The 26584-nt window shown below is 37.8% G+C and overlaps 1 protein-coding gene and 1 long non-coding RNA gene across 4 annotated transcripts in view; one reads left to right on the forward strand and one right to left on the reverse strand.

Annotated features, from left to right (window-relative positions):
• Positions 1–4490: 4490 nt before the first annotated feature.
• On the reverse strand, positions 4491–24191 carry LOC121285826. Its single transcript, XR_005944796.1, has 3 exons — positions 24079–24191; positions 6907–7118; positions 4491–5248 (listed from the first exon to the last, which is right to left on the reverse strand). It is a non-coding gene; the product is annotated as an uncharacterized LOC121285826 (long non-coding RNA).
• Positions 24192–24264: 73 nt separating this feature from the next.
• kmt2e (lysine (K)-specific methyltransferase 2E) overlaps positions 24265–26584 on the forward strand; it is a 139148-nt gene continuing 136828 nt past the window's right edge. For 2 of the 3 annotated variants that reach the window (XM_041202240.1, XM_041202245.1), the window contains exon 1: positions 24275–24579. The gene's annotated coding sequence lies outside the window, so the exon portion shown is untranslated. Of the gene's footprint in view, positions 24580–26584 lie in introns of all 3 variants that reach the window. The other variant, XM_041202241.1, reaches the window with a different exon arrangement.

Raw genomic sequence — 26584 nt, forward strand, 5'->3', positions numbered from 1 at the left:
AGGGTATGGTATATGCCCTGAATTATGTAAAATATTACTGTTGGGAGTTTATAGCACAATGAACGACAGTAACAAACTCCAACTTGACTCCTTTTCCTACGGCTTGGCACCTCTTCCCATATCAGATTGGGAGCAGAGAATGGAGAACACAGTGAAGGAAACTGAAGTTTATTAAAAAAAGATTAACTTCATATTTGTACATTATAAATAGATTCCAAGTACACACCTGTTTAGAATAACTTATTTTAAAAGGATAAAAGCAGCAGCACAGATTTAGTTACACATTTTAAAAAACTTGTTTCCGTGTGTAGACATTTATAGGCATTTCCTTAACCATACAAATATCTAACATTACAGAAATAGTTATGAATAGTAATGGCTATCAGGAAAACACTGAATTATATGTGAAGTCTAACAGCTCATTTTGTTCTAAGACAACAAAAAAGTAAAAGCACAGTTAGTACAGACATTTTGGTTAAAGCATGATATCATTGAACAACCATCAATTCAGCTACATCAAACTAAAACATCAGAAATAAAGAGAATCATTTAGCTTGTAAATCTAGAAAATGTCTAATTAACCTTCAATACTTGGCAATTTATTTGCATTCTTCTACCAGATTTAGATTCTGATTTTTCATGTAATATGACCTCATTTTTATCAAAACATACCTCCCATTTGGTGTTGAAGTTCATTGGCCAATTATATATACATTCTGCAAACTTTTTAACGTCTTGTAATTTGTTGCATCTCAGTATTTTGCTTCCAGAAAGATTTGTATTAAAAATTTACATGTTCATTTTAAAAATTAATTTCATGTTGCATTTTACAGAAGAAAAATCTATGACAACCAAGTGTGAACAATAAGCATTTAAGTTCAGAGTTATTTGACTACAAAGGAACTTTCATTAGCATCATCTCTTGGGTTAAACTTTCCCTGCTTTCCCTGCTTAGACAAACTAGTTCGTTAGTATAAGGCCTGTATATCTTTTAACTTTTCATCCAATTTAAACAGTAACTCATGCTGGGATGTGGCACTGTAGTTGATGGCTGTCCTCTAGAATCCAAAACTTGATTCAATGAATTGACACTAAAAACGCACAGATCAGAAAATGCCTATTACACACGATGCTTTTATTTGCATCTAACTTGATCCCATCTGACAATGCAATTAATATTCCTCTTATTACTTAGTAATACTATAATTATAGTTCATACTATATACATTTCATAGCTTCATTCTAATAAATCTTACACTGAAATAGATGCTAGTTGATTAAAGCAAATGGGAAAGAACTGCTTGGCTTTGCCTACCCTAGAAAAGCAAACAATGGAGGCAAAGCTTATGTAACATTAACAAATAACTTGTATCACTGTGGGTGAGTTTAAACAGCATTTTGAAATTCCACTATTAGAATACAGGACATTATAGTAGGAATTAGGTGCATATTGGGTATACCAAATGTCTACTTCATAGACTAAAGACTGAAAAAATAAAACTGCAGGTTTGCTTTTTCCTACAATTTTTCATTTTAATTCTATACTTCAGATACTTTTAAAAAGGTGCAGTACGTTGATCCCAAACCCAATTGTAAACTTCTATGAATTACATGATCAACTGATAAGTGTATACCTTAACTGAATTTAATGTGTTGTTGACATACATTGACCAATCTTTGTTTGTTTCTGTGCTAACCACTGGAGGTACTTCAAAAGGTTACTGTGCATTTTATCCATACCAAATTAAAAAGGAAGCTCTACAGGAGATTTGTCAGCTCTTCCTATAAAATGACAAACTACTGTTTGAAACCAAACTGTTAGAAGAACAAGACATGAACTGTGAATTTGCAAGAGTACCATCAACCTATGTGTACCACAGGAGGTCACATTTGCTTTCCAATGAGTTATACAGTCCCAAGCAAGATGTTTTTTGTAGAGAAACTTCCTTCCAGAGGGAAAGAGAATGCATTTCCAGCTTCCTGAAGTTGCTTCTCGTAGATGAACAGTTGAGCTGTACTGTGAACTTTTTGTACTGTGTACAGCAAATACAGAAGCTGAAAGCTTGAAATAGATTTTTGCTCTCCTTTGAAGTGATTGTATTATGTATTCATACTGAATATAAAATGGAATTATTTTGTATAGTTGTAACAATATCTACATTTGTCATGATTAATTTCATGGTGTCATTATGTAAGCTATGACTTGTATTGTCTTAAGATGTATGTAATAGAACATAGCAAGTTAGAGATAATTGCATATCATGGCGCATTTGTCATTCACAATCAATATTTCTGGAACTATCTTCAACTGACAGTGGTGTTTTTGATTTTTTATTTTTATCTATTATTTATTCTTGAACGTTTTTCTAACATGTACCAACTTACTTGAAGATGTCAGCCTACTTCAATGAATTGTAATCATAATTCTGCTATGTTACCAGAATTGTGATGCTGTTTGACAAATAGTGCATATTACAATTTGCACAACTAGTAAAGATTAAAGCTGTTAGTTCAAGTAAGTTATTCATTATATTGTAATGTATTAATTTGTGTATTTTGACAAGTTTGAAGCTGTTATATGAAGCTTCCATTAGTACAATACATCATTTACAATGATCCACACATTTTTGAAGCATTTCTAGGATTAAACACTGGAGTTTTCTGGATGCCAGCTATATTAGTCATGAGCCAGTCCCATTAAAACCTCATCTAACCTACGAAAATTTTCAAGTACAAGGTTCAACCCCTAAGAAACAGCAGAACACAGGTGTATAAAATGGTTGTACTATAGTATAGGCTATATCCTAGTGAAGAACAAACATCTGGGGGGAAAACCACCAGCACTGTAAATATGTTCCAATTTCTTCCACATTGAAGCTGTAAAGGTATGTGTTCAAAAATCAAAGCTAAGAGCTTGGTTCTTCCAACAGAAAACTCACCATATTATTCAATACTGAAGTTGTATTAAGTAAGCAAGTTAGAAACAGTGTGGGCTACATCAGAATGAAGGTGCATAATAGTTTGACAGGAAGGAATTGTGTACACTCAAGATTAGAAAATATACAATATAGAGGAAATAATATGTCATGCACAAATATCACAAACAGCTCAATACTTGAACTTACAACCTTACTTCAACTTGTTTTGGTTGGCTGATAGTTATCAGTTTACAAAATGTAGCAGTATAATATAACGTATGTCAGTAGTCATGGTGGCAAATATGGGGAGGAGCAAGATAATGAGAGGGGGAATCCACATTTTGTGCCACCTGATCAATTCACAAATATTAAAAGAGAAACTTGCCAATTTGGCCATGTGATTGTAAGCAAAATGCAACAGAACAGAAAATAAGTATGTGAATGAAAGATAAAATGATCTTTGATCATTCTCCCATTATTGTTCAGCAATATAGAATGTTGTACCCCTTGCACAATGCTGCACTGAAGTTTCCAAAAGGGTTAATATATTTGTTGCATACTTTAACCATGAGCTTTAGATAGTATCTTAAGACTTTGCCTGTTAATTAATAGCTGCATTCACATCCAACCTTTTGTGCCCTATATTTTTTTTTAAAATCCTGTTTCAAAAGAGCTTTTCAAGTGTGTGCTGTTTACCTGTATGCCTTTGCAGTGGCAGAGCTATAAAATGCTGCTGTTTTGTGCCTGTGATGTGTTATGTGCCAAAATGCTTATACATTACTGTTACATCCTGTGTAACTATAATCAGTTTTCTGCCAGAGGCTTTTAAAGAAATGCTTAGAAGTTATGCCTAATTTTGCACTAGTGCTCTACATTAATCATATACCCACTGAACAAACAGATGCCTTCTTGAGAGGTGGCAAATAATTGAATTTACCATTAGTTTCACTAAAGCACAGAAGTTCTATCCAATATAGTTTAAATCAGTGGTCTTTAAACTTGTTATAGCCTAACAGATTGATACACTTCCTTGACCAGACCTCTTGTTAAAACTTATGAAAGGATTTAAGAACATAAGAACTAGGAGCAGGAGTGGACAATTCAGTCCCTCGAGCCAGCCCCATTCATTATGGCTGATCTCATTTCAGCCTCAACTCCAATTTCTCGCCCTCTCCCCATCGCCTTTCAACCCATTACTAATTAAAAATCTGTATATCTCCTCAAATTTATTCAGCACCCTGGCATCCACTGCACTGAGGTAGTGAATTCCACAGATTCACGACCCTTTGAGAAAAGTAATTCCTCCGTATCTCTGATTTAAATCTACCACCCCTTTGACAATTTATAATACAGCAGCCTCAAAGTAGATTTACTATCCACAGGACTGTTGGATAAAACATCAGTATTCTGTATTTACTAATGGTTTAATATCTGTAAAATCAAGACTTCCATTTTGTCTTTCATCCTGCCTATTCTCTCATTCTAACACCTGTTCCCACTCAAGTATCTTGAGAGCATCTGGTTCCCTAAAAGGGTTTGTGTACACATTTCAAAACAAATGCCTACATCAAAAAATGTCAAAAGCTTTTTAATTAAGTCAGTGACATCCAAAATCATGTGTGGGTTAATGACAGTACGGTCAATACTCAAACCTTTAATAGCACTGAAATACAAACTTCCAAGCATACACTGACCAGCAGAGTTTTAAAAAATGATTGTATTTCAAGTTTTCATTCCCAGACTGACAAGCTGTAGATCAGGTGAACAATTCCTACAACAGGGCATAAAACTGTTTCCCCCAGCCACAACCTCTGCACACACCACCCCACTCCTCCCTCCCCATTGATTTAGTAATGCCAAAGAGAGCAAATGTTACCTGGAGACATTTTTGTCACATGTTTGGTTACTGAATTGAAAGCATCACTTATCCCACTAGGTGGATTCCTTTAATACAAGGCTGATAAATTAGAGGCCTTCAAAGTTGTGCATGTTTTTGAAAAAGCAGAAAGTATCTCCTGCTCACGTGTACTGTGCACTATACTGTTCTTTGCTGAATGTCTGTTTTTCAGTGTTTTCTGCTGTAAGTAAAGTAACCTTGTGGATGAAATCCTGGCTTCCCTATTGCTTCATAACAACTTGCCATTTTACAGTATTTCATTTCTTTTGCTGGGGTGAGGGAGTTGGAGGGAGGAGGAGGAGGAAAAGTTGGTGATAGACAAGATTGTTTCTTGGTCCTCCCTCTTCTGAGGTTTAAAGAAGTGCAACCAGATGATTTAGAGACTTGAGGCTCCCATGTTACAGGAGTTCAGGATTCTGTGTCTCTCCATATACTGGAGAAAAAAAGAGAAATGATGAAAGTTCTCTGACGAAGCCTATTTAACTTGAACTGTGAATTCAAGACTAGAGATTCCAATTTCTTAATCTTCTTTACTTCTAACAACAGTTAATCATTGAAAGTCCTGAGGTACTCAAGTATCATATCCAATTCTTAAGAGTCTAGAAAAAATTTTGGGCCTTAAGGAATCACAGCCAAAATGAATTCTGTCCTCAGTTCACATAAGTACATTTCAAGCAACAGTCACAATTTTTCTCCTCCCCACTTAGAACAGATCCAAGTGTTCCTATTCAACCCCAAGCAAAATTTCCAACCTCATTCCTCTCCTTTGCAAAAAAGCATCTACTTCCATCCACCATGGCAAAATTAACTCATCCCTACTATAGTCCATCTGCAGTTGAAACCATTTTTATCTCTGGCACTTCAGGCATTCAATCACACTTCTGGCCAGCTTTCTATCTTTCACCCTTTAAACTACAAGCTTACCCAAAACTACTGTCCATTACATCTCACACTAACTCCCACTCTGACCTATACTGCTTAAGCCTAATACCTCAATTTTGAAAATGTCATCCTCTAAATATGTCCAAGTAATACCCCCTTTCTCAAAGCTTTTCAAACTTTCCACCCATCTCCTTGTATATCTTCCTCTCCCCCTACCTTCACTACCACTGACAAATGTTTATCAGAGGCTGCAAACTCTGGATTTCACTCCCTGAGCCTCTCCCCAGCCTGATCGTTCCAATAAGATCCTCCTTATAACTCATTGAGTCATCCCTCCCAATCTATCCTTCTTTGACAATGCCATTCAGTTTTCCTTGCGCTTTAAAGCGTTTTGGGTTGTTTTTCTGCATTAGAATACTATATAAATTCAAGTTATGGTACTGTCAAATATTTGCACAACAGCTCAGGGCAGGTTGAAGTTAGTAAGTTAGAGAAAGACATTTGAAAGTGGTGCAATTTTACTCAACATTTGAGAGCAGGAAATACTTCTTTATGCAAACTTTCCTTGGGTGTTTAGAATGAATACCTTCAGCCAATGGAAGGCATCAGCTTCAAAAGCTAAATACCATTAATTCAACATAAGTTTTACTATATGAACAGTAAATGAGCTTGTATCAAGCTACTATTGTAATATAGGCACAGATGTTTCAAAAGAAAAGATGTGTATATTAAACTTAGCATATTACTGTTAATGATGATATTGTCTTCTACTTGTCCACCATCAATTGATATTATTAATCCATTTTCTAAGATAAAACTTTTCACCAAACTAAAATAATCTAATTGAAAGGACAGAATTCAGGATGCCTAAACTTCAAAATGATTTCAGCCATACAAAAAGTAGTAGCTTAACTATTTTTGCTGAGTTTAATAGTAATTTAAAAGAAAAAAAACTAAATAGAATATTTCTGGTCAACATAAACAAAATTTTAATTTAACCTTAGAAACAGGAGTTTTAAAGTCATTGGAGGTAACAGATATATTGAGATGTAAATAGCAAAAAGAAACCTCGTCTTTTGGTGTACAAGAATTGACAATGCCACAATTTAGTTTTATTAAATGTTGAAAAGCTACTTTTCTGCAAAATTACTAAACACATGACAAGTGATTTTAAACATTTATGCAGTTAACATGTTGCTGCTACTTTACCTGTGATTCTTGCACATTTCTTGGATTAAGAATCTTCAGCTCCACAATATATACTCAGTCCAAAAATGAAGATTGAGCAACGATGCATACAGTAAACTAGCATAAATTTGTAGTCTTGCCATTTATTATGGATTGTACTAATTGGGATTAAACGCAAAATAGTCCCCAATCTTCAATACTACATGTAGTGTAGATTGCATTTTTATGCATTTCTGGAAGGGCAAAAAGAGACAATTCAATTTTGATTAAATGTGAAGACCACTCTGCTTCCAACTCATTTCCCTCAGGTTACAGAAAATTTTGTTGAACATTAGGTCACTGACAAAACAAACGAGGAAAATATGATTTTGGCATCAACTGATTGTAATTTCAAGTTCTGTATTTTAAACAGCAGTTTTTTTTTGTAGACTAAAACAACTAAAATCTGTTTGTTGCTGCATTGGCAACTTGCCTCTAAGACCTATGGACCACAGGAAAAAGAATTATTTCACTTCCAAGAGGATACCAGGCCAAGGGGTTTGATACAGCATTAGATTTGCAGGCCAAGCCTAACAATTGTGATGTAAAATTACCGCCTAAAAATGCAAGTTTGTATCGCTTTGACGTAGAAGCAATTGTCCAAGCAATAATCACTGCAAATATCCCAGAAATAAAATCCAATTCACTTGGCATAACCGAACTAACAACTGGTAATCACAGTGCGGGGCAAATAATCTATTGTGTATTTGAATTTGACTCAATTGTGCTGCATTGAATGGAAACCTTTAGATCTACATAATCAGAGGTAGAAATGGGCTTCATGACAGCAGCATTTCACGTTTCAGTCAAGATTTCGTCAAAATTCTCACTGATGTGAACCATAGTATGTCGATGTAGTCTATTTCTGCAAAATCTATACCTAAAAGTGATTAAAGTTCTTTGATATTGATAGGACAAAATTGAATAATCCAAAAGGAATAGGTAGAATTAACCGAGAATGGTCAACTGCTTCAAAAGTCAGTAAATTACAGGACAAGGTGAAAGGCTGAAGAATTGCTAATGCTTCAGCAATTACCTTCCTACCAGCATAAAGGTCAGAAGTGGGATGTTCATTGATGATTGCACAATGTTCAGCACCATTCGCAACTCCTCAGGTACTGAAGCAGTCAATGTCCAACTGCAGCAAGACTTGGACAACATCCAGGCTTGGGCTGACAAGTGGCAAGTAACATTCGGGCCACACAAGTTCCAGGCAATGACCATCTTCAAGAAGAGAGAGAATCTATCCGTCGCCCCTTGAAATTCAATGGCATTATCTTCGCCAAATCCCCCACTACCACCACCCTGGGGATACCACTGACCAAAAACTGAACTGGACTAGCCACATAAATACTATGGCTACAAGAGTAGGTCAAGACTAGGAATCTTGAGTAACTCGCCACCTACTCCCCATAGCCTGTCCACAACCTACAGGGGTGTGATAGAATACTCGCCCCTTGCCTGGATGAGTGCAGGCCAACTACACTCAAGAAGGTTGATGCCATCCAGCACAAAACAGCCCTCTTAACTGGCACCCCATCCACAAACATTCACTCCATCCACCACCGACATACAGTAGTAGCAGTGTGTACCATCTACAAGATGCACTGCAAAAACTCACCAAGGCTCCTTCCAAACCCACAGCCACTGCCATCCAGAAGGACAAGGGCAGCAGATACATGGGAACACCACCACCTGGAAGTTCCCTTCGAAGCCACTCAACATTTTGGCTTGGAAATAAATCACCATTCCTTCACTGTTGTTGGGTCAAAATCCTGGAATTTCCTCCCTAACAGCATTGTGGTGTAGGTACATCCATATGGGGACTACAGCAGTTTAAGGCAGCAGCTCACCACCACCTTCTCAAGGGTAATTAGGGATGGGCGATAAATGCTGGTCTAGCCAGCAAAGCCAACATCCCTTGAATGAATTTTTAAAAAATTACCTTCACCTGTAGATGGGGGAATAAGGGTATAAGGCAATTATTTATTAAATAGTCTATAAAATATCAGCACACACAACATATTTGAAGGTACCAATATATGCACGAATTCTAAACTACTGTGGATTTATAAAAGGCAGCTTATGCCAACGGAAGAAGGAATATAAAACAGAAATTGAGCCTGTAATAAAATTTAGCCAATATAAAGGGCTATAAATTTTAAGCCATATACCTAACTTTCAAAGCTTTTAAGAGGCCACAAAATGTATGGCTATAAGAATACAGGACAAATCTGTTAAAGGCATATACTAGATGCAAAGCCATCAGTGTGGGTAATTTGAGCTGTGGCCTGCATTAGACAAACTTCCAATCTGAAATACTCAAAACAAGATTAATTTTTAAACTTGCTTACTTATATTAACTAGACGGTCCAATGAAAATAAATAAATGAACATTTTGCAAACTCAGTTTTCTCTGCTGGTTACATTAGTTAATGCATCTTTCTACTTGCTCTGGTAGACCATTACAATTACAGAGTCTAAAATGAGTGAGAAGGCTGCCTCCCTATAGATCACTACTGAAAGGGAAAGTGCAGAACTAAAATAAAGTAGCAATAAACCTAAGGACTCTGTTTAAGAATGAATATGAAAACGTCAAATTGAAGAAAACTGATGGCCTTTTAAACTGCATGGGGCATAATCTTGAAAAAGGTTGAACATTACCCAGCGGCCATGAAGATCTAAATGCGTGCTACACAATTGTTATAGTACGTGCCTCAAATTTTGTTTTACACTCAAGTTAGCCATAACAACCAAAGAAAACCAGTCTGATCATTTAAATTTGTATTGGGTTTGAGGCTATTCTATTGTAAATCAATTCCCACCCCCCATCCCAGATATTCTGGCAGCACCGTAATAACTGGAGGATGATTACATTGCCAGTGCAGTTCTAAAGTGTATCCAACTCAAATGTATTTAGTGAATTGACAAATTAGGTTAAGGATAGGTCAATAGAAATACAGTGGCAAACATTTACAGTGATATTTCAGAATACAGGATATATTCCAACAAGAAAAAGTCCAAGGGACAGACCCTATCAAAGGTTCTTTAACCTTAAGCTAAACTTTAAACGCAGTCAAACTTAAAGAAAAAGCACATAATTGTGCAAAGATAGGTGGAAGGCCAGAAGACCGAATATAAGGAACAGCAAAGGATGACTAAAAGATTAATGAGGGAAAAATTAAGAGTACAAGAGAAAGCTAGCCAGAAATATAAAAAGATAGTAAGAGCTTCTATAAATATTTTTAAAAATGAGTTAACAAAGTGAGCATTTGTCCTACAGAAAGTGAATCTGGAGAATTGATAATAGAAGACAAGGAAATGGCAGATGAATTGAACAGGTATTTTGCATCAGTCTTCACTGCACAGGATACAAGTAACATTCCAGAAGCAGCTATAAATCAGGAAATGGAAGGGAGGGATGAACTCAGTACCATTTCTCTGGTGATTTTAATTTTCCTGAGTAAATTGTTGGAGCTGAGCTGACAAGTGCCTGGGTCCGGATGGACTTCATCCTAGGGTCTTAAAAGAAGTGGCTAGTGAGATAGTTGATGCATTGGTTTTAATTTTCTTAAACTCCCTAGATCCAGGAAAGGTTCCATTAGATTGGAAGATAGCAAATTTAACTCCATTATTCAAAAAGGGAAGGAGAAAGAAAGCAGGAAACTAAGGCCAGTTAACTTAACATCTGTCATAGGGAAAATGTTAGAAGCTATTATTAAAGAAGCTATAGCAGGGCACTTGGATAAGTTCAAGGTAATCAGACAGAGTCAACATGGTTTTCTGAAAGCGCAATCTTGTTTAACCAACTTATTGGAGTTCTTTGAGGAAGTAATGTGCTTTGGATAAAGGGGAACTGGTGGATGTACTGTACTTAGATTTCCAGAAGGCATTTGATAAAGTGCCACATCAGAGGTTATTACGGAAAGTAAAAGCTCATGGTATGGGGGTAACATATTGGCATGGATAGAGGATAGCTGGCTAACAGGAAAGAGAGAGGAGGCATACAAGGGTCATTTTCTGGTTGACAAGATGTAACAAATGGTGTGCCACAGAGATCAGTGCTGGGACCTCAATTATTTACAGTTTATATAAATGACTTGGATGAAGAGATGGATGGGATGGTTGCCAAATTTGATGACACAAAGATAGCTAGGAAAGTAATTTGTGGAGAAGACATAAGGAGGTTACAAAAAGATATAGATAGGTTAAGTGAGCAGGTAAAGATCTGGCAAATTGAGTATAATGTTGGGTTGTGTGGAATTGTCTATTTTGTCAGGAAGAATAAAAGGCATATTATCCAAATAGTGAAAGATTGCAAATTTCGAAGATGCAGAGGGATCTGGGTATATTAGTGTATGAATTGCAAAAGGCTAGTATGCGGGTACAAGAAGTAATTAGGTAAGCTAATAGAAAGCTATCATTTGTGAGGGGAATTGAATACAAAAGTAGGGAGGTTATGCTTCAGTTATACAGAGCGCTAGGGAGACCACATACTGTGTATAGTATTGGTCATCTTATTTAAGGAAGGATGTAAATGTGTCAGAAGCAGTTCAGAGAAGCTTTACCAGACTAATACCTGGAATGGGCAGGTTGTCTTGTGAGGAAATGTCAGACAGGCTAGGCTTGTATCTGGAGTTTAGAAGCATAAGAGGCGACTTGATTGAAACACCCTGTGAGGACTTGGCAGAGTGGGTGTGATGTTTATTCTTGTGGGAGAATCTAGAACTAGGGGTCGCACATTTAAAATGGGGATGAGGCGAAATTTTTTCTCTCAGAGTGAGAGTTTTTGGAACTGCCTTCCTGAAAAGGCCGTGGAAGCAGGCTTTGAATATTTTTGAGGCAGAAGTGGATAGATTCTTGGTCAGCAAGAGGTGATAGGTTATCGGGGGTAGGTGGGTTTCAGATTTGAGGTTGCGATTAGATCAGCCATGATCTTATTAAATGGTGGAGTAGGCTTGAAGGGCTGAACAGCCTACTCCTGCCCCTTGCTCGTAAGAAAGATTAAGGATAGTACTGAATACATGATTACAAAAAAAAACAATTCCAAAGTGGTTGTTGATAAAGGGCAAATAGCTCCACCAGGCAGTTACTCTATTAAAAAGAGGAAATGTTGTAGGGACCTATAGGCAACCTTAAGGCATAAAGAGTTAATATTTCTGCAATACACTTAACTATATATCTTTATGTTTGCAGTTTCTATTTGACCAAGGCACTTGCCACAGCTGTCTGTAAAGTAGAAGAGTTCAAAAAGGTCTACAGACAATCTATGCCCACTTATGTATGAAGCAGCAAACCACTGATTGTCTTTCCAGCAGGTGGTGCTCATGTATTCTTCAACTCTTAATTATTTAAAATGATGAATTTGTACTCCAGAAAAGGAGTCAATTTGACAATCTACTCTGTGTCAGTAATGTGATCAAACATCAAGTTCTCTCCCTGGTGCCAAAAGGGGGCAGAGCCTGTGAACGAGCGAGTGAACAATTCCACCCAGGGAGTTTATAATTCTGAGTTTTACAGAAAAAAAGTGCCAATGGTTAGCAATACTGTCATGGCAGTTTCTCTTGGCCAATTATTCAGTTTGAAAAAAATCAGTGGATATTTTAACATGTTTGAGGTTGTAAAAAAAAACCAATTGATTTTTGACAGGTCAGAAGTTTATTAAGGTTTATCCAACATGCTACCTGCAGGAAAATTTTATCCACACACAAAGAATACTTATTGATGAAACTATACTGTGATTTTTTTGTATAGCCAAGGTTCAGTTATTAGCACTAACAATGACTACTGTACACCACACTGATTTTGCAATGCTCCTTAAAATGACAAAGATGCAAGTTACAAAACAAAAAATGATGCATGGAGTTTTACCTTTGGTACTGATCAATTAATTAGGCTCTCTAATGCAGCCAAGCAGACTCAGTTATTTACACAATGGATGAGACTACCTAAGTTACCAAGGTGAACAAATGATGGAAAACTTGCTTAACACATCATCTGGACCAATGATAAAGGTCTATCTCTTTTGCATCCTGCTTGTAGTCTGCCACAGCACAGATCATGAAGACAATCAGCTGCATAGTACCAGCACAAGCCTTGTGCAGTGTATTTATTTTAAAAGGCCAGGTCCAGGTTGGATGGCCATGAAATACCACTTCACAAACTTTCAAATCTATCCCTACTCTTAACATGAGCAGATGGCAAGTGGTCATGAGTCTTAAAAAAAAACCTTTAACTAAATCACACAAAACCTCAATCATACATATTCTTGCCAATTAAATTTATACCATACTATTTGATTATTTAAAAACTTCTCCTGGTGACGGCAATTTCACAAGAATTACATTAACTGAATGTCTAATATTCCAAAAGTATTGAGGGAAACTGATTCAAAGTTGGGTCAGATGCCAGATATTTGAAAGAGATATCAAAGATTACTGGAAGAATGGAATGCCATGAACCTTAATTGAACTAATCTTTTGTGCAAGAATTTTGGGATTCTTCAATTGATGAATATTGTTAAAAGAAAATTGGACAGTACAAGTTTTATGAAACCCTGCTCCTTAATAGATTTTATATTAATGCGGTGTTGGTGAGAACTCACTTAAAATAAAATTTTGCATGTGACCACATTTACTAACGAGTAAAAGTTGCAACGTGATGTAACAAGTCCAAAAATGCCTGGAAGCAAAAAGATCTCGTAGAAAATTATTCTGGCTCTGTGGTAGAGTTTCCACAATCCAGAACTTTGGATGGGAGCTCATTTTATTTTTTTGGGAGATTACCATTTTGTTTCACCAAACAAAGCTACTCTTCAAAATGCAATTTAAAGGCAAATAACAGGCTATGCCCTCACTAATTAGGAAAGTGGTATTGTGGACTACTTGTCTATTTTCTGAATTTAGTCACAACATATTAGAAATGAACCAATTTTATAGCCATTCTAATTTGCTTCAATTGTATGTGAAGGTAGAGACCACTTGTTTCAAAGTGTAAATGTATTTTGCAAGCTTAAAGTTGATTCTCGCTGATGTTTGCAGATGTGTGTCAAACTCAATGCAGTAGAGGTGATATGCCCTAATATATTTCCTGATGCAGCTTTTTAAAATCAGCAGGGAGAGAATCAAGTACATAAAGAAATGCAACATGAATTTCCAGCCAAAGGCAAACTTTGCAGATTCAAAAAAGGCCCAGGAATGATTTTCTGGACAAAAGGGTGTGAACTGCAAGACCAATACCTAAAAAAAACCCTCAAATCACAGCATTGTTACAGCTCAGAGAAAACCATTTAGCTTGTTGCATCTGCACCAGTTCTCTGTTGGAGCAATTTATCTAGTGCCGCTCCCCTGACTTCTCCCCTTGGCCCTGCACATTCTGCCTTTTCAATAACCTAATTTTCTCAATGCCTCCATCACTATCTCAGGCAGTACATCTCAGATTCTAACCACACTATGTGAAAAAGTTTTTCCTCATGTCACTAATGCTTATTTTAGTACATTAAATCTGTGCCCTCTTGTTCTTGATCCTTCCACCAATGGGAAGTTCTTCCCTATATACTCTGTCCAGACCCCTCATGATTTTGAATACTTCTATCAAATCTCATTTTCAACTTCCCTTCAAGGAAAACAGTCCCAACCTCTGCAATCTATCCACGTAACTGAAATTCTCCATTCATGGGACTATTCTCATGAATCTTTTCTGCATTCTCTTTAATGCCTTCACATTTTTCCAAAAGTGTGTAGCCTGGAACTGGACTCAACACTCCAGCTGAAGTGGAAACAGTGTTCTATACGCACTTAACATAACTTGCTTGCTTTTATACTCTAATACTCTATGCCCCTATCAATAAAGCCTAGAACGCTTAATTAACCACTCTTTCAACCCATCCTGCCACATGCAATGAGTTATGCACATTATACACCCAGGTCCCTCTGCTCCTGCATCCCCTTTACAATTGCACCCTTTAATTCATATAGTCTCTCTGCATTCTTCCTACCAAAATTAATCACTTCACATGCCTCTGCATTAAATTTCATCAGCCACTTATTTGCCCATTGCACCAACATATGACCTTTGGAAGTTCTATATCATCTTCCTCCTCCTCACAGTTCACAATGCTTCTGAGTTTCAATTGTGCCCTGGTCATTAACAGCAAGGGTCCCAACACCAACTCTTGGTAAAATCCATTACAAACCTTCCTCCAGTCTAAAAACTCAAAAGTCAAAAGGACAGAAGGGTATACTTCAACCTGCAAGAGGAAAAAAATTATGCCATATTTAGGGTGGGAGGTGGTGAATAGAGGCAGGGTGAATGTCGAAAGCTTGAAATACCAAAAACTTGACAGAACAGGTTGTGTTCCCTCAATGCATTCATTTGTCTCCCAGTGATACAAAGCTATGCAAGACAGAAGTATGTTCACATATCTTTAAGATTCAGGAGATTCTGAAATGGACTAAGATTTGAGAGAAAGTTTAAAGTTATGCAAATAAACATTGGATTACTTTGCTTCTGGATAATTTTCTTAAATTTTAGTTTTTAACCAAAATATAGTCCAGGAACATGGGGCTGAATACAGAGTTGCACCAGTCATCCAGCACAAAATCTCAGTTACTTATATCAATTTAGTGAATAGTGTGCCTCCAAACATTACATACTATGAAGCATATAGTGTTCAATGTAGTCAATATAACTTGCACCACTTGCTTTCAACAGAACCCAATTTTATATATATTTAGATTAAACTTGCTAAACATAACCCCAGGCGCAGAAAGGGGCACGCCGACACCAAACTATGCCCGAGTGAGACATGGATTGAGTGAAGAGTTGGGAATTTGGTTCAGGTTGGGACAAGGTGCACAGGGAGAAAGAGATACTCATTTTTCTACTTTTTTTTCAGGCTTCAGTGGTTGGTGTGTTTGCTTCCTTGTCTCCAAGCTAGGTGAGGGCAACTTTCTATTACTTTTGCTGTACAAATTTGAAATAAATAAGGTTGGACAGAAATGGCAAGACTGATGGTGTGCCATGACTGCAGCATGTGGGAACATGCAATGCACTTTAATGCTGGACAATCATATCTGCAGAAAGTGCCTACAAATTAGGTAGCTTCAGTTCTTAAGTTGCTAAGCTCAAGTCGCAGGCATTGTGGGGCATCAGGGAGGGGTAAAGAGTTACCTGGACACTGTTCCAGGAGGCAATCACCTGCCTTACTTTTGGCAGAACCTTAGAGTTGGTCAATGGTCAGCGACAGGAAGATGTCACTGCGAGTCAGGCAGGTAAGGGAAACCAGCATGTTGTGATGGAGGAGCCTCAGTCCCTGGCTTTATCCAACAGGTGCGAGCTGCTTGCTGCCTGTGTGGATGAGCAGACCGAGAAATGAGGTTCGGTTCATAGGGCACTGGCACCAGTACTGGGGCAAGTGGGAACTGTACCGTTGGGATAGTCTACACTAGAATGATGCTGGGGCCAACGTTCTAACGAATCATTTAACTAGGAAAGTAGAGAGGGCTTTGAACTAAGTTGGGTGGGGGAGGGTAAGGGATTATGTGGGGGAAGATTAAGTAAATTAAAGGGAAATGACAAAGCAATAGATCAAAGTAGCAATATAGCTAATGATAGTCAGAGTATGGCAGGAAGGGACAGTGATTGCAAACTTGAGTGTGCCAGCAAATGGGGCCAGAATTTACAAAAACAGTAAAACCACGGAACTAAAGGCTCTGAATGCTTGCAGCATTGGCAGTAAAACAGATGAATTGTCCGTTCAAAAAGAAATTCATATGTTATGGCCTGATAGCCATTAGAGACATGGCAATAAGAAAAACAAAGCTGGGATCTGAATATCCAAGGGTATGTGGCATTCAGGAAGGACAGGAAGCTTGGAAAAGGTGGTGGGATGGCTCTGTTACTTAGAGGGCATTAGTACTGTAGTGAAAGATGACCTTAGTTTTAAAGATCAAGACATAAAATCAGTTTTGGTGGAAGAAAGAAACAACAAGCAGCAGAAACCATTGGTGGGAGTTGTTTATAGGCCAAACAGCAGTGATAATGTAAATCATGTATAAATCAGGAAATTAGAGGTGTGCGCAACAAGGGTAATACAGTAATCATGGGGGATTTCAATCTAAACAGACTGGGTAAACCTAATTGGTACTAGTGTTTTGGAGAACAAATTCTTGTATGCAAGATGGTTTTCTAGCACAGTACATTCAGGAACCAACTAGGGAATAGCATATTTTAGATGTAGCATTGCGCAAAGGAAAAGGGCTAATTAACATCTTGTTGTAAATGAGCATTTAGGAAAGAGTGATCATAATGTAATAGAATTTTAAGTTTGAAAGGGATGTAGTTCAATCAGGCTAGGGTTAGAACTCTAAACAAAAGGAAACTATGAAAATATGTGGTGGAAATTGGGAAACTCTGTCAAAAGATATGACGGACAACAGGCAATGGTTAACATTTGAAGAACTAATACACAATATACAAGAAACATACATTCCTTTAATGCACAAAAACCCAGCAAGGAAAGTGTTCCAACCATGGCTAACAAAAGAAATCAAGGATTACATTAGATCAAAGAAAATAGCATATAAAGTTGCCAAAAAACACTGAATCTAAGAATTGGGAGCATTTTAGAATTCTGCAAAGGGGACCATAAAAAAATTAAGAAAAAATAGAATACGAGTAAACTCACGAGTAACAAAGGACTGTAAAAGCTTCTACAGGTATGTAAAAACAAATGCGGGTACATTACAAGCAAAGTCAGGAAAATTTATAATGGGGAATAAGGAAATGGCAGAGAAACTATTTGTAAAACAAAACAAAAATACCTGGAAAAGCTCAGCAGGTGTGGCAGCATCTGTGGAGAGGAGCACAGTTAACGTTTCGAGTCCGAATGACATTTCAACAGAAATTATTTGTGCCTGTCTGAGGAAAATACTAAAAAAACTCAAATAATGGAGAACCAAAGGACTAATGTAAATGAGGAATTGCAAGTTATTAGTTAAAAAAATAGTACTAGAGAAATTAATGGGAGTTAAAGTAGATAAATCCCCTAGACCTGATGATCTACATTCCAGAGTGCTGAAAGAGGTGAATGCAAAGATAGTAGATGCATTGGTGGTCATCTTTCAAAATTCTATAGACTCTGGAATGGTTCCTGCAGATTGGAAAGTGGCAAATGTAACCTCATTATTTAAGAAGGGTGGGGGGGGAATGGGGGGAGGAGAGAGAGAAAGAGAGAAAATGGGGAACTATAGACCTGTTAGTCTGACATTAGGTTCTAGTATTTTCCCTGCTACTATTATCAAGGATGTGATAACAGGACACAAAATAATGGTAGGATTGGGCAGAGTCAACATGGATTTATGAAATCATGTTTAACAAATCCATTGGAGTAATTTGAGGATGTAACTAGCAGAATAGATAAGGGAGAAAAAAAATATTGTTGGAACCGGCGTATTTAGATTTTCAGAAGGCTTTTGATAAGGTCCCACACAAGAGATTAGTAACAAAATTAGAGCACATGGCGTGGATTGAGAACTGGTTACCGAACAGAAAACAGTAGGGATAAATGGTCATTTTTTGAGGAAGTGACAAGAGTTGATGAAGGTAGTGCAATGCATGTTGTGTACATGGATTTTAGCAAGGCATTTGACAAGGTCCCACATGGCAGGTTGGTCAGGAAAGTAAAAGCCCATGGGAATCAGGGTAATGTGGCAAACTGGATAAAAAGTTGGCTTTGTAACAGGAAACAAAGGGTAATGGTCGATGGATGCCCTTGCGAATGGAAAGTTGTCTCAAGTGGTGCTCCGCAGGCTCGGTGTTGGGATCCTTGCTGTTTGTGTTATATATTAACGATTTGGACGTGAACATGGGGGGGCACGATTGGGAAGTTTGCAGATGACACAAAGATTGGCCGAGTAGTGGATAGTGTAGAGGATAGCCATAATCTCCAAAACGATATAGATGGGTTGGTGGAGTGGGCGGTAAAGTGGCAGATGGATTTTAACATAGAGAAGTGTGAGGTCATACATTTAGGGAGGTCAAACATTTACAGGGATTACACAATAAATGGGAATATACTAAGAGGGGTAGATGAAGTGACAGATCTTGGTGTACAAGTACAGAGGTCCCTGAAGGCAGCAGTTCAAGTAGACAAGGTTAAAAAGGCATATGGAATGCTCTCCTTCATTGGCAGAGGTATAGAATATAAAAGTAACGATATAATATTGGAATTGTACAAAACACTGGTGAGGCCACAACTGGAGTAGTGTGCGCAGTTCTGGTCACATTACAGGAAGGACGTAATAGCTCTGGAGAAAATTCAGAGGAGGTTTACAAGAATGTTGCCAGGGTTAGAAAAGTGTAGCTATGAGGAGAGATTGGATAGGTTGGGGTTATTTTCCTTAGAACAAAGAAGTGCTGAGAGGTGACTTGATTGAGTTGTACAAAATTATGAGAGGAATAGATAGAGTGGATAGGATAAAATTGTTTCCCTTGGTGGAGAATTCTAGAACCAGGGGACATAGATTCAAGATAAGTGGCAGAAGGTGTAGGAGGGACATGAGGAATAACTTTTTTACACAGAGGGTAGTGGGTGTCTGGAATTCGCTGCCCCAGTTGGTGGTAGAGGCAGAAACTCTAAACTCTTAAAAAGTACCTGGATCTGTACCTAAAGTGCTAAAGCTGCAGGGCTATGGGCCAGGTGCAGGAAGGTGGGATTAGAAAGGGCACCTGGGTGTCCTTGGCCTGTCATGGACAAGATGGGCTGAATGGCCTCCTTCTGTGCTGTAACTTTTCTATGGTTCTATTTGCAGGCTGAGACTTGTGGGGTACTGCAAGGATCAGTGCTTGGGTCCCAGGTATTCACAATCTATATCAATAATTTGAATGTGGGGATTAAATGCAATATTTCCAAGTTTGCAGATAACAAAACTAGGTGGAAGCAAGAGTTGGGAGAAGGATACAAAGACACATCAAGGGGATTTGGAGAATTTAGGTGAGTGGGTAAAAATTTGGCAGATGGAATACAAAGTGGAGAAATGTAAGGTTATCCACTTTGGCAGAGAAAACAGTATTTCTTAAATACAAGAGGCGGGGAAGTGTTGAACTTCAAAGGGACTTGGGTACCCTTGTTCATGAGTTACTGAAAGCTAACATGCGGGTTCAGTAAGCAATTAAGGCAGCAAATGGTAGGTTGGCCTTTATTACAAGAGGATTTGAGTATAGGAGTAAAGATGCCTTACTGAAATTATATAGAGTCTTGGTGAGACTAGATCCAGAGTAGTGTGCAGTTTTGGTCTCCTTACCCAAGGAAAGAAATGCTTGCAATAGAGGGAGTGCAACAAAGGTCCACAAAATGGAAGGAGTGTCCTGGGAGTATGAGGAAAGACTAAAGAGACTGGGTGTTTATTCTCTTGAGTTTGGAAGAATGAGAGATGAACTCATTTAAACATAAAGAAGTCTTACAGGGCTCAACAGGGGAGATGCAGAAGGATGTTTCGCTTGGCTGGAGGTGGGGGGAGAAAATAGAACCAGGGGACAGTTTCAGAATAAGGGGCAGACCATTTTGGACTGAAATGAGGAATTACCACTGAAAAGAGTGGTGAATCTTTAGAATTCTCAGGGATAGTGCAGGAAAATAGTGAAGATGATCAGCCATGATCTTGTTAAATGGCAGAGTGGGCTTGAAGGGCTGAGTGGCCTACATCCTTATGTATTGTGATATGGTAGGACACAACATATAGGAACTATAAATTACAATAAACTTGTTGGATTTGATGAGCAGCAGCTTCATAAATAAAAACTGAACTAGAATAGTTACTGAAGGGGCTAGTCTCTAAGTAAAAATACCAACAGTTGCAATATTTTGAGAAACAGTTCAACCTCAAATATCTTTGAATTTTCAAAATACAAAACAGACGTGTAATTCCTTAGAGTATGGAGATGTGATAAAGCTCTAGTTACAAAATAATTATGGAGAAGACCATTTGATTTATCCATCAAGAGATCTTTCCACTGCACCACCCCCCCATCGCAAACCATTGTAGCATCCAACTATTTCTCAAATTAATCCAAGGTTTCTGTCTCCACTATTCTATCAGGAAGAACTTCCTGATAGCTATTCTAAAATTACCCATCTCTAGTTTGAACTTATATCTCTGTTTAAGCAATGTTTCAGGCTAACTTTTTATATCCTTCAAATCTTTTCCAATTCTACAAAAGTCACCTCAAAACCTTCCTTCCAAGCTGAAAAGCCCATGTTTATCCTGTTGTCCCTCATATGGAGGTCAACATTGTGGTTTTTGTGTCTTGTCTCCAGCGTTTGATCTTGGAAACCAAGGCTGGACATAGTAATCTAGGCGAGGTCTAGTTAGAGTACCACACAAGTTGGTCATTATTTCCAGATGTGTTTTCCACTTTAAAGTTGCATTGATTGCACATATCAATCTCAATGGCCTAATCCATTGCTACTTCAAGAGCTCACTGCAGGAAGTTCCCTGGGGCAGCATTCTAAGCCCACCTATCTTCAGCTGCTTCAATGCATCAATGACCTTCCCTCCAAAAGGTCATAAGTGGAGCTCTTATCTAATGGTTGCCATGTTCAGCAGTCCATGCCCTCAAGCAAGAACTGTACAACATGGTAGCACTTGCATTAGGCAATGAATAGTTCCAACAAAAACCTAACCACCTCCCTCACAGCTAACAGCATTACCACTGCTGGATTCCTCACCAACATTTGGCTTTGGCGGCGGCGGGGGGTGTGTGTGCACACGCGCACGTTGCTATCACCACAGCCCAGGAACAGAACTGGACAAGTCATGAGGAGTGCAGCTCAGAAGCTCGGCATTCCGCAGTGAATGGTTCACCTGTCTTCTGATCAAAACCCTTATACCGCCTAAAGGACACAAGTCAGAAATGTCATCAATTCTGTTATTTCAACACTACACTTGCCTGAGTGCAGTTCCAACATTCAAACTGAACAGGTCAAAAGAAGTTCACTTCAACAGCACCCTTGCCACTGGCTAATGCATCCACTATTGGTCTGACTGTCAAGGCTTCTTCAGCAGAACGTCCCAAATCCACAACCTCCACCGCTTAGGTGAAAACATTTATCTTCAAACCATACACCATCGTGAACTTGAGACATGTAAATCACTGCTTTTCCATTGTTGGTGAAAATCCTGGAATTCCATATATTCACAGCATTGTGGAGAGCACTTTCAAAATAGATTGGAGCATTTCAAGATGATAACACTAGTAGAAGGACAACTGGGAATGAACAAATGCTAGTTTAGCCAACACCACCCACACCTGGCAAAAAAAGAGTATGGGTGCCACCCATTTATTTCTTCTTGCAAAGCACTTTTAATTACCTACATTAAAAAGCATCTGCCATTGTTTTGCCAACTCATCCTATAGTTTACGATGGCACTTCAAATTCCACTGACTCTCCTAGTTTGGCATCATCAATAGCTATGATTCTAGATCATATTTGTAAGCTGAAAATAGTAATGACCCCAAGCACTGAGACATGAGGCAACCAACTCAGTATCTCTCACCGTTCTGACATGTCTTTTAACAAGCTATTGTTTTGTACTCTTCAAAAGATCAACTATTCCTGGGATTTATCCCAGATACCTACTACTTTTCACATGGAACTTAAAATATTATATATAGTCTATTATATATATTTAATATAAAGTAACAGAAAATGCTGGAAAAAGCTCAGCAGGTCTGACAGCATCTCTGAAGAGAGAAACAGAATTGACATTTCAAGTCCATTATGACTCCTTTTCAGAGCATCCGCAGTATCACTTTTCTATTTAGTTCTTCTAATCAGGCAGATGCCAAAATAGGCAATACCAGATCAGCAATACAAGGCTATTTGACCAAAACAAAACACAACTCAAGAAAAATGACTTTTGGCTGGCTACAATACATGAACTACTCAAGTATGTGACTTGCATAGAAATTACAATGTGGAAACCAGTCATTTAGCCCAACCATTCTCTGATGGTGTTTACCATCAACACAAGCAGATTTTTTTTGGAAAACTAATAGTTATGTCTTTTAAACACAGAGATTGCACATTACCAAGAGCTTGCTGCTCAACATAGGAAGTGCAATTCATCACATACTGGACACATAGTCCAAGTATAAGAGGGCTCCAGACTAAAACAAAGTTCAAAGCTAAAAGTTTAATAATGTTTAAGATACTAATAATCCACACCAAGATTTCACTAATTCGAGTAGAGAAAATGGATCACTAACTATGTAGCACCCGATTAAAGAATCATGGGTAGTAATTTAAAATCATGTAAATTTTCAGGGCACTCAATAATAGGGGAAGTGACTAATCGAGGACAAAAAGTTAAAATTAGCTTGCTCCATTACCAACAAAACATGTTCAACATTGTTTCGCGATATTTACAGAAGTATTAAGGCTTGAGCTCTTTTAGAAATACATTCGAGTTTAAAAACAAAATTATATTTCCTGTTAATAAACGTTACCCCCAGTACGAGAAATGTCATGGAAACTGCTACTGGGACGTCAGCCACCCCCACTAACTTCATGTTACAGCAAAGGAATGTACACCGATCACGTGACCTGTAGCTCCAGAACAGTCAACCTGCGACAAACAAGATAACCCAGCCGCCGCCATCTTGTTTTGACGCATCTTTAAAAAGACGAGTTTAAAAAATAACTTTTTATAATTTCCAATCAACGTTTCTCTCCATGGTGATGCTAGTTTAAAACAACCAGCGCGATAGATAATCCCTTTCTGAGAGCCACAAATCAAATTCACCGCACAGGCGTTCCTTACTGAATGTTACACAGCCCTCTCCCTATAATGGCGTCCACATTAACAACTTCCTAAACTGAATTGATTTCGTGCGCTAGGCTCCACCTGCCTGCAGCAAGATAGCGTCATTAATAGCCAATCTGCGCGGGCAAGGAACCACACCGCAACCAATGGTTAGCCGAGAGGGACGTCACTCACAGAACCACATCAAACACCAAGACAATGTTCGTCTTTTCCGACTGAAACGTGCGCCATTTTATAGAATTTTATCTCTACAATAACACACCTCACATTATCTCAAAAATTAAAAAAACCTGCGAAATACTCGCGAATTAGGTTAAAACTAACATACTGTTTTTCACCTATAACCAAAAAAGATGCACCGCTTTACGTTAACCATAGTTGATATTTCTTCAACCCGCTCACACCACAGCCAAAAACGAACTGCCAAGGCTAGTGAAATCCTTCACGGGTTTCTGTGTACGCATGCGTGCTAAGCTCCCCGCCCTTGTCCACTGCCCCGTCAGCCCCGTAGAACGACGTTCCGTAGCCGCCATTTTCCAAAGAAGGGGAGTAAATGGTACACAGATAGCAACAGATTCCACAGAGACTGTTCAAAAAAGCTAAAGAAATCTTCTCAACGTGAGATTAAATATTTTGTAACGGTTAATCCTCTTTTTTTTTTGCTCAAGAAAGACGATCGAGTTTAAAATTGCAGAGTTAGTGCTGCGGGGTGATCAAAATATATAGGGCTATTTGTGTATTTACGTTGTGTTGGAGATTATATTGCATTGTTTTGGTTTGGCAAAACGAGTTAAACGGAGTCTTTCTGTCAGCTCGGTGGACTCTTCAGGTAAGATGATGTTACATGGCATCTGTCAGAAGTATTTTATGAGGAAATGTACAATTGAAGGAAAATATGCGTTGATTCCCTCCCCCTCTCCTCCCCTCTGTTGCGACCGAGGTGGTAGGTTTGGTTACAGACTGACAACGCGAAATATGGCGGGTTTAGTGAACCGTTTTTTTTAATTTAGGGGATTACAGTCCATAACAATACTTTCTCTTTTCGAGCATCTATGTAATTAATTTATTTGTATATATGGATGTTTTAAAATGCATTTATGTCAAATTTTGAATCCTAGTATTCTTCAACTTTGGTCTCACTTGGACTTTTATAAATAAACATTTCCGTTTTACTCCATTTTAGTTCTCAAAGTGAAAAGAAACGTGCCTGTGATATATTCTCTGGTTAGCACTTACTGTCATCTCTCTGATTATGGTAGAATACCTAGCAACGGGTAATGTTTAGATATATAATGCGACGTTAATGCTTAAGTATTTCTTAAATTTTAGCCTTTTTTCTGAAGGATTCTCACTAAATATGTCTACGTTTTAGTTAGTCAAGTATTTTTAAATGTAGTTCGACTTTTGTCAATACGAACTACGTAAAATAATTACATTTAAAAGCTTTGTACCACAGATAACGTACTTCGAATTCGAGAGGGGAAGGTGGACCACTGCAAACGTGGAACCAAAACATCTTGAGGGAGGGTGGACTTGTTTATCTTTGGAATTTATTTAGATTGGGATTGGAAACTTTCCCTTTTACAACTGATTTTAATTCATATTCATAGTTTCTAAGTAGATATGTTTAGTTCTGAATAGGCTCCTGCGTGCGGTCCCAAAATATCATTCGTCCTTTTTTTTGGGGGTTGGCAAGGGGAGATATTTTAAGTTCAAGTTAAGGAAGTGTAGTAAAATTAAGAATACATTACTTTCCAACTTCCTGTATGATTTGCTGAGAATTATATTCCTGACAAGTGACGGGACTGGTCATTTAAAGAAAAATCGATTTGGTTCTCGATTCATCAATCCTTGAAGCAGTTTATGTTTAAAAAATAGGTAAAATTTGTAAATCGTCCCGAAAGGTGCATGAGGAAATAGGCTGTTTCTATCATATACCTTTAAAGAGTGTGAAGCCACTCTTTTGTCCTTTGCTCTGTCAGGAAAAATGGCGGACATTTGGTATTATAGTAAATCTAATCCACTTGGGTTCTCCACACCCCATGCGGCGCTCGTTTCATCTACCTCAAGTTATTGCAGTGTTGGAAGCCGATTGCAAATAAAAAGCCAATCTTTTAGGTTTATTGTACATTGTTTTACATTCGTATTTATTTCTGGGATATCTATCAGTCTTCTAAAGAAATCTATTAAGGTTTTAGAAATATAATTCCACAATGACATTCGGAAGCTCAATTTACTTTTGCTGATGTGAATTTTAGGTCTGTAATACACTCTGATTAGTCTTAATATTTTATTAAAGATGAATGTTCATTGGCTACTTGAATGTTGAAGCAAGGTGGCCTAATGTTTACAGGTGCTGGAGTGGCCTAACACGTTGAATATGATAGCGCAGAGGAAAATGCAATATCCAGTTCCATTGAAATATAATGTTTGACCATTAGAAACTCTGGTGTATGGCTGATAGTTATTTTGATTTCCTGCAAGCGTAAATAAGTTTACAGACCAAAATCATCATTTACCAGCAGGTGGACAGGGTTAATGTTTTTAATCACGAAAGCATTGTTCTGCTACTTGCACCACAATATGCTTGTTAAGTTTATATTTTATGTGAATTCATGTTTGGCGATTTTATTTATATCTTTAATTTTATTTTAATGGAAGTTCATATCTAACAGGCCAAAACTTACAAGCTATGAAGATGTCACAGGGTCGTATCATAAGTTATTGGCCTAACAATCTTATATTTATATAGTTGGATTCAATGCAGAGGCTGCTTTGTACTTTTATTTCTGGAGCTGGAATTGATATTAATTCTGGTTTGGAGTATTGTAAAT

This window comes from Carcharodon carcharias, chromosome 13, assembly GCF_017639515.1.
Source record: "Carcharodon carcharias isolate sCarCar2 chromosome 13, sCarCar2.pri, whole genome shotgun sequence".
Classification (NCBI taxonomy): domain Eukaryota; kingdom Metazoa; phylum Chordata; class Chondrichthyes; order Lamniformes; family Lamnidae; genus Carcharodon; species Carcharodon carcharias.